A 15,394-nucleotide genomic window follows, 5' to 3' on the forward strand; every position below is an offset into this window, starting at 1 on the left:
CTCATTCACTCACTCATATAGTCTGAAAATTGGCATTTCGATTTACAAAATATTTTGTGCTAAGGTTAATTAAGCTGTGAGATTTTTTTAAATGAATAGTTGCAATAAAAATCAGTGGGGCTACAATCTACCTTTGACCTAAAAGGCCGGGGCCTCATATTTCTGTATCTGTTTCGTGATCATTTGTCAATCTAATAGGCAAGTGGGTGATCAGCTTCCTGCATAAATCACGATCGCTTATGCTATTTAAAATAATTTAATATTTTTACATATTTTTTTCTCCTTTTTTCAGATTGTGCTCAGTGTAAAGTATAGATGAGACGCCGGTAGAGTCCGGTATTCGGCGAGTAACGCCACGCTGCTCTTATTGTATATTTGTAAGTTTTTATACCATTTATTACAACTGTATACAGAACTTTTTTGAAGTTATACTTCTTTTGGCGCGGGAGGAAAAAGTTATTAGAGTAAATTTTTACGATGCGCGCGCACACCGTCACAAAAAACCCTGAAGTCATAGTCAACATTTTAGATGTTTCTATTGTTAGTGGCGGTTTTTCTAAAAAAATTAAAAGACTTTAATCTAGTTTAGCGCAAGAAGTTATACTTCTCGTGTACATAAGTACGCACAAGTTTTTTTTAATCATCTGCAATCAGCCTCTTAGCCTTTCTGATTTTATATGATGGATTGATGGATAGAGAACTACGACAAACTTTGGATGATTTGAAAAGATATGTGTTGGCCATAATTTGCATGTTTATCACCTTATCTTACGAGTACACGCGTCTCAGTTGACACCTGCCATGGCAGCTCTAATTTGATTAACTGCGTTTGTCATGAGTTAGTAACTGTGTAGATTTTGATGCTCGCTCTTTGATTATTGTACCATGTTTAGTTTCTCGTCAGATTTTTTTGGAGCTCAAATGTGACTTATTGTTTTTGCTTGCTGTGTTTATAGTTATTTATATACGCTGTCATATGTTTCATCTTTTTTATTCGTACGAATAGTAGCAATAGCCAGCCAGTTTATTCAATGTTATTAACGCTACGGCTGAATATCTTTCAGGCCGCTAGTTAAACGGCGCGGTTTAGTTAAAATACTAGGCTGTTAATTGAACAGCTAATTAAGCTAGTTGGTTGCACCATATACACGTTTTGTCACGTGTGTTGTTGTGTTTAGCTACTAAATAAGAAAACATTGTAATACGTTTGAAGAGCTTATACCCTGAAACTGCCCCATTCCCATTGTAATGGTCAGTCTCCGGACGAGTGACCCGTTCACCTGACACGTTCAGTTATTTCCGTCAGCTGAGTTGAGCCGAGACGCCTCAATTGCTGTCTATTCATCTAGTTACTGGTGCAACGACCTTGCAGCACGATTCATGGGACATTCACATGTACTAGGTTAATTGATGATTAATGACAAACATAACAAACCTGTATCGTATATCGAAAATGTTCATCAAATTCTAATTATTTTTTGACAACAATTTTCATAACATGAAATATAAGTTGACGTCAAGGTTTTTGCATACGTTACATTTTATAATTACAATAAGATAATACATAATATTGAATTAAACACACTTACACTGTTTATATAGAAGGTATGAATCACACGCGTCACGATGTAAGCTCATCGTGACCATCGAATAGTCGGGATCTATTAGAGACCAATTCGAATGCTAATTCGTTGGTTGGAATTCTGATCATGTTTAGTTAGACACGTTTTTAGTAAATGTCGACTTCTGTAGCAGTTGAAATTCGATATTTTATTATTTGTTGACCGTTTAGCGTGGGTATTTTATATATTTGTAGTTGTAGTCAAAAACAGTCGCCGAATGGCCGACAAAAGGACAAAGAAGCAACGGAAGATCAAAACAGTTAAGGGCCGATTGGATTTAAATGATGACTGGCAAAAAATGAAATAGGGTGGCAAAAATTACAATAAGTACTTAAAGTGATTGTATATCCAAATGGTGGCCAAAAAGACGTGGATCAAACGCAACTAGGAGATAGATTAGGTCATAACTTGCGTCGGAACTCTGCAATGATAGGCTTTCCGCACTTGTAATGAAATAGTATATTTCATTACAAGTGCGGAAAGCCTGTCATTGCAACGAGTTCCGACGAATGTCTACCCGAGCCGAGGCGCAGCCGAAGGTGAGGGTTGACAGTCGGAACAAGTTGCAATGACGGTACCGCACGTGTACTGAACGACTATTTTTAATACAGTTGCGAAAAAATTAAGCAATTTCATTAAACTATTTGCTTTTATTCTCTTCGCTCTAGGGAATAAATTTGTTACACGTAGATATGTAGCGACTTATATGTTCCCGGTAAATTGTTCTCCGAAGCATTTTATGCAATTATACTGCGTTCGGGTGGTATACATTCAAATAAAATATCGTCGAAATTACTCATTTTGTGCAACAAATAACTCAACTCGAAAGAACATTTTTGGAAAATGGCGCCAACCGCAAAGAATATGAGCAAAGCTTGTTTTTTCTTTTCTTCACCCATTCTGGGTAGGCAAAGGGAACTTGGCCCATACAGCCAATTCTTCAGTAGACTATTTTTATTGAAAGAAAACCAAATCTAACTCATTGAGTCCAATCATTAAATCTGATATTTAAACAAATAGCTATAGCTTCTTTTTAAAATATTTGCAAGAATCATAAAAACTTCTGTGATTTTTTTTAGTAAAAACTTCATGGTTAGTTTTTTCTTTTTAATATTTTTTTTATTGATATGAAATATAATAAACCTAACCTAACTTATAGAATCTAATTATTAGTAAACTTTTTAAAAATACGTATTTGCATATATTATAAAATTCTTTTTAATATTTTTTTAATTGATATGAAATGAAAAAAACCTAATCGACCTTATTGAATCCAATTATTATAATATTTAGAAATCATATATCATAAAAACTTCTATAATCTTTTTAATAAAACCTTCGTGGTTGGTTTTTTCTTTTTAATACTCATTGTTTTGACAGTTGGCAAAGAAAACGCACGAGTGCGGGAATGGCAAAGAAAAAAGCACAAGTGTGTAATAGCCCACTTTCCGAACGCTATACCTCCCTGCAATATGCCACTTTTTGAGCAACTGTATTAAAATATACTTTTTTAATACAGTTGCTCAAAAAGTGGTGTATTGCAGGGACGTATTACGTTCGGGATGAGGGCTATTACACACTCGTGCTTTTTCTTTAACTTTTTCTCACTCGTGCGTTCTTTCCCAACTGTCAAAACAATGTGTGTTAAAAAGAAAAAACCAACAACCAACCACGAAGTTTTTATGATTCATGCATTGCAATTTTTCTTTTCTTTTTCTTTTCTTTTCAACTTATTCCGACTGTCAACCCTCACCTGCTGCTGCTACGCATTGGCTCGGGTAGACATTTTCGGAACTCTTTGCAATGACAGGCAATTGTAATGAAATATACTGTTTAGTCAACAAGTCCATTCTTGATAAATAAAACGCATACATCACGCGTTTGTGAAATTTATTTTATTATAATTAATTAATTATGTAGGTTTTTGTTATTCGCAAACTGATCTGAATTCTAAGTAATAATTACCATTTATTTTCTATTTAAACGTGCATCACCGTTTTAATGTCTTCTTTTAAATAACAGACACTACGTCTCCATAAATACAGTAGTTTATGACTGCACTCGGCTCGAAACGTGTTTCTTTTATGTCCATTCGCAGCGCGGATTTATCGTTATTTTTTTCTAGAAAAAGACATTTTATGTTCTATGTACATTCTTGTTAGGGCATCTTTACTTGCTGTAGAAGAAATAACGTCTTCGCAACATTTATATTGCCTCTGGTAACATTATCTGTTAAGTGGTTTGTGAGACTAGTTTTTTTGTGTGTAAGAAATTTTTCTAGATTGCATAGGAGCTATTTTTTAAATTCTTTAAATCTACATGATATTTTTTTTATTTTACAGAATAATATTTGATTAGGATTATATCAGGGTATATTTAAAAACCACCGTGGTTTGTATGAATGTAAGAGCAGTCTTGTTAGGAGGCGACAAGTGCATGTAAAATTGTTTTTTTAATTTACTTTTTATGTTAACGTTAAGCTATATAATATCGGGTAGTTCATTTATTAGCCGCGGTACAAAATACCTTAACGTTCTCTCGCCATATACCTTGTTTGTTCTTGATGTACAGAGCCGATCATTCTCAACTTGTTTTTTTAAGTCATCTCGAAAAAGATTAATTTTTTCAATACCTTAAATTGATAACACAAAATTGCAACAATTGGTATATTATTCGTAATTAACTAAAGCTAAAGAAAAAACGGTTGTCTGTAAAGTCGGTTTACTGACGATAGTTGAATGTGACAAGTTCATAAGAATACTGATGGAATGGTTGCATTTTTCAAAGGAAAATTTTAAATTTATATGTTTGATAGATATTTTGTATGGATATGTATAGAGATGGAATAAATGGATATCACAATTGAATTGATCAAGTTACATTCATTTGTACGCATAAATACAATTATGTAAATTTTTGCCTTGCACTTGCCTTAAATTGAACAGAGGTAACGCCGCATGCGTCTTGTTTTTCGTGCGTGCAGCCGGCTCCATCGAATTATAAGACGTGAAAATAACCTACTAAGTGACTACTACGTGAAAGTAATAATAAAAATTTATAAAAAAAAATTAAAACAAAGTTAGAAAGTTTGGTTAAGAAAATTTTAAATACTGTATATTTGATGGTTCTAATAAATTAACAATAGTAACAAGCGTAAAGAACTATAAATACAAGTATGTACATCGTACTAGTACGGTACGGCCTGGCCATTGTGTCATGGAGTATGTCTATTACATTCCTTGCCAACAGCGCTGTTACTAAACTGAATGTAGCCGAGATCGTTGAACCTATTAATGCTCTATAAACTTAAAGACCCTTGTTACCGAAATAACATCTTCCGTCAGCCACCTCATGTCAGTGCAGTGTTGCCAGGTGTAGATTTAATTGTAAAATTCGAGGCTTGTAGTGAAATATGACTTGCCCATCATTGGTACAGTGGAATCTCTATAACTCGAATGTCAAAGACAAAAAGAAAAATCGAGTTAGCGAGTTTTCGGCTTACAAGAACTAAGATACATATGATTTAACTGCTGGAGTTGCTGAAGTTAGGCGGAAGGGAAGAGATTTTTTTTGACTTAGGATTTCGACGTAATGAGGTTCGAGATTCTATAAATTATTTTAGTATTTGCTGAAAGGGTGAAGGAAAACATCGTGAAGAAAACGGCTTGCCTTAGACATAAATAGTCGACGACATGTGTCAGGCACAGGAGGCTGATCCATCTATGCCAATGACAAATGTTCGTGAAACAGATACAAAGATCTGTGAAATATTTACTATTTATTAAAGTTATATGTACTTCTTTTGGCGCGTGAGGGAAAAAATATGAGAACATATTTTAACGATGTGCGCGCATTCTGTCACAAAAAACCGACACCCTGAAGTTAGCAGAATCAACATTTTAAAATTAAAAATGTCCATTTCTTTAATTATGTTAAATTTATTTGTCATATTTAAAAAACTTTATTGGACAAGATAATGCGTTATAGTAAAACTTTTAATGTATTAAATACCTTTTTTCTATTGTTAGTATAGTTTTTTTCTATAAACGTAGAATAAGGTGAAAGATAAAAAAAATATTTTTTAATTAGTACTCACGCACATTTATTTATCATTAGGGTATCATGTATACACAAGTCGATTAAAAAATTTCGATAATCATGCAGTTAGTTTATACATTAAATTAATGAATATTATTAATAGAGGATACATTTCTTAATTAGTTTCCTATCAAAAAGTTACAGTTTCCAACAGCATCCCGTAGAGACTCCTAAAGCGATTGTATTGTTGTATTATTAAAATTTTATTAGTCGCATATTAATAGTCTTGTTGCTCAAGCATTGATATTTATGCAAATAATTGCTACATTCGTTAAGTATGGAGTTATCAGTGTTGGGCTATAAATCAAACTGTCAGATAGCCAGCGCTGATACAGGTCTGTGACAGCGTCACATCGGTTTAAGCGTGAAATGTACGTTGATAGAATGTAAGCAACGGCCTATAAGAGTCCTATGTGTGGAAAGTTGTGGCTGATTACCTTCGGGAGGAGATGTAGTGTGTAACAATTGTATGCAATTTCGATATCTGGAGTGCAGATGTCGATACGAAAAATATTTAAAGTGGGAGTGGGAGCCACAGAGTATTGCTATTTCTGAACAACTGAGTTTCACCATCGGACGTCGAGGCAGGATACAAAATTCCACACGTATCACCTAGATGTCGTTTTTGCCGCGCACAACCACTAGGTGAAAGTGGCTGCCCACTGGAGTATTGGGCCGCAACGCACTCGCGAGCCCTTGGTATCCAGTCCTGGACGTGATGAGGGTCCATGGGTCACTTGTATCACTTTACATCAGTTGAGAGAGATTCAGAGTTTTTTTTTATATAACAGGGGGCAAACGGGCAGGAGGCTCACCTGATGTTAAGTGATACCGCCGCCCATGGACACTCTCGATGCTACCTGCTAACCCTGTTATTATATCTAAAATTCATATATAATCCAAAATTACTTTTATGTGCTTTCCATTTCTGTTTTGATGTTTATAACTGTATACATTGGCTATTTAATAAAAAGATCGGTTGAGTATTAATATGGTATAATTAATTTAACGGATTAAGATTCTATGCCCGGCGAATAAAATCAATTATTGAGATTTTATGAGAGCGTATCGTCGTGTGTTGGATCGTTATTTTAAATTGTGTATCGTTAGTCGGTACTATTAACTTACAATCGTTAAGCCCTCGTAACTATATATATATCAATTGGCATTACATTTTTGTATCTTTTCCGTGATAAACACCAAATCAAATTAACTTTATTCATATAGAAAACTGAGTACACTTATGAACGTCATCAGAAAAAAATTTAAATTCTAAATTTACTTTTTCTACCATTTCGGAAGTCAATGGCGGAGAGCGGGCAAGAAGAAATGGCAAAACCTGTAATCAATTCGTTTGTTTGAGAGTTGAGAATCTGATCTTTACTAATAGGCAAGTAGGTGTTCAACCTGTACCTGACACACACTGTTAACTTTTTGGGTCTAAGGTATTCCGGTTTCTTCACGATATTTTCCTTCACCGTACTAGCAAGTTAAATGCGCTAATGCAAAAGTGTATTGTTGCACAGCCGGGGATCGAACCTACGAAATAAGGATAAGAGTCGCACTATTTTTTACTGCAATAACTATTATTATTACTTTTTTTAAACTATCGATATTATTTTTATTAACATTGCTTTAAAGTATGTATGTTAAATAATTATAAGTAGGTACATAGCTTCAATCAGGTAAAAAAATGTTTCCTTTAAGTATTGTTAATCAGTTACGTAATTTTTCTGGAAGATCGCATTAACGTCCCTACGTTAAATTAATTGAAAGTAAAGTGTCAGCGCTAAGTATCGACTCTAAGTAGGGACTTAGAGTCGATACTTAGCGCTGACACTTCCGTATGTCAAAATGTACTGGATTTAAATATTAGAGGGTGCGTTACTGGCCTTTAAGGGAGGAGTGCACTCTAACACATTTGGAGGTCGTATGTCTCAGAGAAGATTGGTAGTCGATTCTACAGTTCGGATAGCAGGAGCTCTGCAGAAGTAGCAATTAGAGTAGCGCTCGCGATGCCCAATTACTTCTGCTTCTTAGTCATATTCTTCATCGCTAAAGAGAGTCACTGTAAGGTTTCTAGTCACAGTGATATATATATATATCTTCCTTCTTCGGGATGGCTTCCCCTATCGCAGCTGTTATGGGAAGACTCCTGCAAATCGTGCCTTGGTCACACCACGGGGATGGTGATCTGCCCGGCAACCTTTTCCATTACACCTTGCCGATGACACCTTGTCCAGGTTATCTGGATAGCGATATAATAAAGAAATGGAAATGTGAATAATACTGCAATTACAGTGATTATGTTAACCACAATAAGCGGACTTAAAGACACGAAAGTGGATTGAAGCAATTCAGACTTTTTAAATTTGGACAACTTTCTTAATCATTTTAATTTTGTTCAGTGAGAAAGTTACTTTGTTTGGTAGGTTAGGTATTAACTAGATTAGCTGGACGCAGTAGCGTTGCAGACGCTCTAGACTAGATCACGGTTAAAGGGAAACTGTTTCCATACCTCGTCGTTAAAAAAGAGAGCATACTCCTCCTTCACCGGCAAGTCATCCACTGAAATAGGTGACCATGGACTGCGATGACTATTTAAAAATATTAAAAACAACACTTAAGTACCTACACGCGTTAGAAGTTATATTTCTTTGGCGTAACAAGATAAAATAATTAAGTTATTCTGCATTGTAGAAAAAACGACACTAACAATAGAAAAACGTATTTAATACATTTAAAGTTTTATTATAACGCAGTACTTATCTAATTAAATAAATTTTATATAATCATAAAAAAAATATTTCTACGTAATTAAAAAAGTGGACATTAAATGTTTATTTTAAAATCTAATTATTTTAAAACTTACTGCAGGGTGTCGGATTTTTGTGACGGTGTGCGCATCGTAAAAAAATAATCTTTTCATTTTTTCCCTAATGCGCCAAACGTAAAACGTAAAATTATGAGTAAAGTTACGGGTTGAGGAATTATATCGGATGAATGTATTGAAAGTAAAAGTTGACAAACACTGCCTCTGTGATGCAAATGAGTATTGTTTAATAATATGTAATTGTTCCGCCTTTCATGTCTGTATTGCGTGTTTGACTTGCACTTGAAAAGTGTGTTACTGTAACTCCACGGTTAATTACACTATATTATATATCTTTGAAACTATATGTAAGCTATTAAGGTTAAGTGAACATTTAAAACTCAGAAAAATGTTTAATAAGTTTGAGAAACGTGTATACTAAAAATATAACAAGTCTTTACATAATTATTTAACTAATGTATACAAATATTGTAAATTCTATTTCAAAAGTTGTCATATAATAAAAAAAAACAATTTAATATTAAAAATACATCAAATAGCCAGCAAGATCGTTTTCAGTATTTGATAACTTATTATTTATGTTTCCCACCGATTACTTACACAAATAATTCAAAATTCACCAAATCAGCCCAGCTATTCCAGAGTTTTAGCGAGTCAAACGAACAGCAACTCATTTTTATATATAGATACTAGCTGCCCCGCGAAATTTGTTTCTCCTTAATGTGATTATACTTAGCCTACCTGTTTAAAACATACCAACATGGAACATTTTGCTATGCTTCCCCAGAGACTGTTCCATTTTCCGGAATTAGGTTTTTCTGTGAAATTTTCTCTATATATAAACATCTGAGTTCATTTCATAAGCTTTTAATAAATAAATAGAAATTAGGGGTTAATTGTAGAGGGGTGAAAATTGAGCTTATATATATTAAAATATATATTTTTTTATTTGGAATCAGATATAGTAGCCGTTTCTCAGACCTACTGAATATGCATAATAAATTTCATTAGAATCGGTCGACCCTTTTCGGAGGAGGCTGATCTTGATTACAAGTAGACTTGGGGGTTTTGTTTGTTTGAATTTTAAAAGGCTGTCATATCCCTTTAAATCATTAATATATATTTATAATATACGTATATGTAATAAATATTGACCATGCATAAGTAATGTGTGGCACGCGGCTCCGTTCATTTTCGGTTATATCCGCTCAACCTGTCGTCCGCTACCTGTATCAAGCAACTGTTAGAATAGTGATGTGACGTCTATCTATAAAACGTTGAATATATTTGTTCTGTATGTGTAATTTTTTTCCAATTCAGCTCTCTTTGTGGTTAAGAAAATTATCGTTACAATATCTCAATATCGTTACTGGGTTATAGCAATGTATGAGTGGCAAAAATTGGCCCGAATACAAAGTCTTTAGTCTTTTTTTATTTTAACTACAAATTCTGTAAACATTAAGTTAATGTATTCACATCATAATCTAGGAAAAAATAATATAATGATATTCTCTTTATACGTTTTGTTCCCGTTGCATAAAAAAATGAAATTGATACAATATAGTTTGAGATTTCCGGAGCCCATCCCTCTGAAAAAAATATGAAGGTTGTCTACCACCGGTCCGTCCACCCGAGGGTAGACGCATTGCTTTTCATTCTGGGGGCGGGAATTCTGTGCTCTATAACCAACATGGGTCACCCAGCCAATTCGGCTTAGGATCCTTCAAGAAAAGAGTATACTAATTCATAAAACGCCAGCAACGCAATTGCGGGCCATCTGGCAATGCGAGTCCATGGGCGGCGGTATCATTTAACAGATGAGCACCCTGCCCGTCTGCCTCCTATTAACAAAATTACTTGTATGAAGACTAATAGACTTGGGAAATATATTAAACATTTCTTAGTAAAACACAGATAGTAGAGGAGCGACTTGTTTTGAAACATTAATGCAATAAACGTAAATCACGACTGAATCGTAATCTGCCACATCACTAGTTCCGGAATCGGCTCGCGTCATGTCCCGTTAGCAGATGTGTGGGCGCACGACATTTGTGATTCAACCGTCGACGCTTAATCCCTGTAAACATTTACGTTGTATACTTTTTTTTACAATTTGTGTTGTATGTATGTATATACATACAGATTTTGATTAAGAAAATTATTCCACACTTGTATTCAATAGACATGATCTTCTTTGGACGATTATGTTTATAAAAAAAGTGCGTGCGTATTAATTACACCTGAAGTGAAACTTCTAAGAAAAGTAATTATTAAAAGTACATGATTACTCCATGTATTTGTATATAATAAATAAAATATCTACGTTTACTGCACAGAACGTTAGGCGACAGAATTGCTATCTAAAGTTCTACTATGTAACTACTAAACGAATACATCAACCGATAGCGATTTTTTCGATCTTCTTTTCTCACTCTCTCTCAAGCAGTCTCAATCGCAGTCTCCCTTTTCTACTAGAAATTAGCTGCACATCTTCGTGACGTAAAAATTTTACCCTCATGCGCTTGTTTCACTTAAGTAAATAAATGTGATAATTTTTTGTGAATGTACAAACCCTGTACCCAACTTATCTAAAATGCTTCGAAACGGAGGACAACAAGCAAACTGACTGAGTCTGAGGTGGGAGAAACAGTTAGTGTAGGAAGCAATTCCTCGTATCACTAATATGGCTCACATCTCAGCAAAATATCGCTCGGCTTAAAACTACAAAACAATGAATCATTACAGCGCCATTCATTTTTTTCTAAACAATAGCAATTCGGACGAGTCCGTGAAAAATTGTAGGTCGAATGCATTTGAGTGGCGAATTGCGGACAATCGCACAATGGTATATTGGTTACGGGAAATTGCTTGGGTAATTTGGTAATTCTTGACGTGGTAGGATTTATCACAACATGAAACGTTGGTAGGATAAAAAGAGTTTATCCTAAAACTAACAAACATTGACACAAAATTAATGAACATAAGTGGTTGCATTTTAGTTTATGCATATAGCAGTGGACCCGTATTGAATACGCCTGCGAAGTTTTTAGTACATAATAGGAACACTTTAATAGCAAAATTTTACAATTAAAAACACAACATTTTGATGCTTATTAATAGAAGCACGAATTGGCTGTAGAAGTTTAAATTATACTTTTATTTCATTAGTAACCCTTGCTTTGGTGATAATATAGTATAGTAGTATATAATATAAGTTACAGCTAGTATGCACATTGTAAAATCAATCTTTGCGAATGACACCATATTTAAATCGAGCACATTTTTCACACAGAAGTACATACAGGTGACACACATATGTGATTGATTAACAATATTTGCTGAGACGAAACGCGTAATGTCGGTCGTAGGCCACAAGTGGGAGCGATAATAATTTTATATCTACAAATAACGAATAATTGAAGGTCCCATGATTGGTCAGGTCCGTAGCAAAAGACACCTTCGAGATGAATGCGTGATAATATAAAATAATTAATTAATAAATAACAGAATTATTTGTAAATCAACTTTATAGGTGCCACAGATCTACCGCAATAGGGTTTCTAACTTGTAGAGTCTGCGCGTTCCTAGATTGTGAATATCAGCGGGATATTGAGAGAAGTACATCGAAAATGGACACAAAAAGGGCGTTAACCTCGTATGATCTGGTTAATCGGTTATAGTATAGTGTACTGTTCCTGTGTCATCCGGGATGTTAAGTATTAGGTGTTTTTATTTACACTCTATTAACCACTCGCGTACAACAATATAATAGATGTTATATCATTTAAGTACATGGTCAGAGCCAAAAGCCTCAAATGGAGATGGACAGGACCAGATGTCTCAGAGGCTAGAGAGCAAAATGGTCGAAATAGTCACTCAACGGACACCTTGCTACAACACCAAGTGGAGGAGATGTAGACTATGCGGTAGGCTTAAAAAGCCAGTGTTCCTCTGTGCCAAAGACTTGCCAGGGGTACTGGAAGCAGCTGGCGGAGGCAAAGGCAAACTGCACAGCTGTGCAACGAAATCTTCTTAAAGAACTTAAATATATTTAATTTTTTTAAACTTATCTTATTTTAGTTGAAATAAGAAAGCCTAAGTGACCACAATGTACAACAGCCTCGGCCCGTACACATATTCTTTATCATAATTTTGTATTATCAATCGAAAACGTCAGTTATATATTAAGTTAATAAATAGTTAGATTAACTATAACTAAGTCTTTTTTTACATTTATTGTAAACTTGTACAATGTGAAAGGATTTTATTATATGTTTTATAACTTTATCTTGGATCTTATGCTTTAGGCCAAGCGACACGCGCACAATAGGCGTGGTGAGACGCACGCGCATACAATGCCATTTGATGTTGATCACCGATACCCTCAGCATACAAAGCGTCCAGCTAATACAGCTTAGCTTCTTGTGTTAATGGAATTTGTAACTGTTTATTCTTTTTGATTGGCTTTTACAGATTTAATCTGAGATAAATTCTAATTGACCGCCAGTTACTTTTTTCTGTTCTCTGACCTCAATAAATTCTAAAGAGCTTTGCGCTGATAATGAGGTAATCTTTCAGAGATTTAACTAATCATCCTTATAAGACAGTACTTTTGTAACGCTATTTCATATTACGCGATTTTAGTCACTTGTATAATACCCGTTCCCTCATACGTGGGGATTTCACACGTTATGTTTTTGTATTTTGCAATTCATAATCATTTTCACGTACTCTATACGAAATAGTTTTTAAATGTAGTTATTTTTGTCTTAAACGCTTGATTAATATAATAAGGGGAAAGACACATTTCTGTGTCTGTTTTGTTGATAAGTTTGTACTTAGCACGTGGCGTCATTATAAGGTCTAAGAGATTCCGGTTTCACGATGTTTCCATCACCCTACCAGCAAGGTTAGTGCTTAAATAAATTCTCTTCATATGTTTGTAATATGTGGAAAATGTTTAGTTTAACTGTAAATAAGGTACTAATGTACCATGTGAAGGCTTAATGTGCGTGAAATTTATGTCCATTCAAGTGTATTCGCTAGAATGGGTTTGTCTATTCTCCGTTCGTTTGTTTACCTAAGCTATAACCACTATTAGCAAGATTGTTTTGATTGAATTGTGTCTTTATGTATTTCGCGTAAGGTTTAGTTTACGATGCACACGTAATGTATCAGTCTGTCTAATAAATCGTTGAACGCCGGATGCAGGTACGAAAAAACCTGTTTCGTTGTCCTATTACGCTCATTGTCCCGTAACGCTCACTGTACGCTTGCGCCATATCTATATAACTTTGGAAGACTTAAGTATGCATACCAAATGAACTTTCCTACAAAAAATTCATACGTTTTGGTACTGTTATTTTTAAGAACTTACGTTTACTGACAACAGGAGGGAGATTATTTGCACTAAATCTGCTTACGTAATACTTGAACAGTTTCCTCCTGTTCTTAAAAAATGGAAATGTCCCAAAGAACTGTGGATTTGTGTCTGTATTTACTCAAAGGATCATTTTGAAAAATTGATTGATTGCCTATTGAATCTGTTTACATAATACTTGAACAATGTCCCAACCTAATATTTTATATGTATAATCTCTGATAAGTTTTCAAAGTAGGAATAAATATTATAAGACATTTAACGCTTAAAATATATTACCTACAATAGTGCAATTGAGGTTTATATATTAACATTGTGGTCATGCCTTGAACTGCTTGAGCGACTCACTTCCGAGTTCTCTCCCTAAAGGTGAACCGGTGCCGCGTCTTGAGGCAGGTCGGGTCACATTCCAGTGGCTCGTGAAATTATACTGCTATTAAAAAGAAGGCTGGGTATGTCGATGCTGTGGTATTTAAGATTTAGTTATATAACTAAGTTGAGAGTAGTAAATATAAAATTAGAATAATTTAGCTTTTATTATGTATTTCTTTATTGACGTTCATAAGTGAAGATTATGTTACTAAATGACTTTAACTTAATCTTCTACGAAAATTTAATTTGTGTCGAAGATGTCTTTTAAACCAGTAATGAAAAAAAAATTGACGCTACAACAATTTTTTTTACGTCTAAAGCTAAGATTTCTGTATTGGTTTCAGTAGTCAACCTAATAGGCCAGTAGGTGATCAGCCTCTTGTGCCTGACACATGCCGTCTTTTTGTCTTTAAGGCAAGCCGGTTTCGGTTAGGACGACTGTTAAATGCGCATATAGAAAGAAAGTCCATTGGTGCACAGCCGGGGATTGATATGACCTCAAGGATAAGAGTCGCACGCTGAAGCTAATAGGCCAACTCTGCACTTAAACAAGTAGTTGCTAGTTTTTGACGTGACAACGTCTTATAATTCAATGGAGCTTGCTGCAGGCACGAAAAAACATGACGCTTGCGGCGTTACTTCGCTCTGAGGCGTTCCATTTAAGGCTTGAAGTGCAGCGAGAGCGCGAAATGAGCGAAAAAGAGGCACAATCGGCCTCCGCGTTTGGCAGTGTTCGTTCGTTAAAAAAATGACATAATTGTATTTATGCGTACAAATTCTTGTAACTTGATCAATCTAATTGTGATTTCCATTTACCTCCTCTATATCCATACAAAATATCAATCAAACAAACAAATTAAAATTTTCTTTTGAAAAATGCAACCATTCCATCAGTATTTTCCTATGACGTTGTCACGTTCAACTATCGTCAGTAAACCAATTTTACAGACAACGGATTTTTACATCAAGCGTAATAAAATTATATTGATTACTCAATAACTGAACGGATGTATGCATAGTAATTATAATGAAGCTTGCCGGTTAATAGCTCGAATCGCTTACATTAAATTTTCACTACATCGTAACGTT

General features: G+C 34.6%; 1 protein-coding gene across 1 annotated transcript in view; it reads left to right on the top strand.

Annotated features, from left to right (window-relative positions):
* Window positions 1-15,394, top strand: part of LOC110996841 (protein kinase C and casein kinase substrate in neurons protein 1) — an 84,112-nt gene that overhangs the window by 17,021 nt on the left and 51,697 nt on the right. The window contains exon 2 of the mRNA XM_022264707.2: window positions 293-377. The gene's annotated coding sequence lies outside the window, so the exon portion shown is untranslated. The remainder of the gene's footprint in view (window positions 1-292; window positions 378-15,394) is intronic.

Source organism: Pieris rapae, chromosome 16 (genome assembly GCF_905147795.1).
Source record: "Pieris rapae chromosome 16, ilPieRapa1.1, whole genome shotgun sequence".
Classification (NCBI taxonomy): domain Eukaryota; kingdom Metazoa; phylum Arthropoda; class Insecta; order Lepidoptera; family Pieridae; genus Pieris; species Pieris rapae.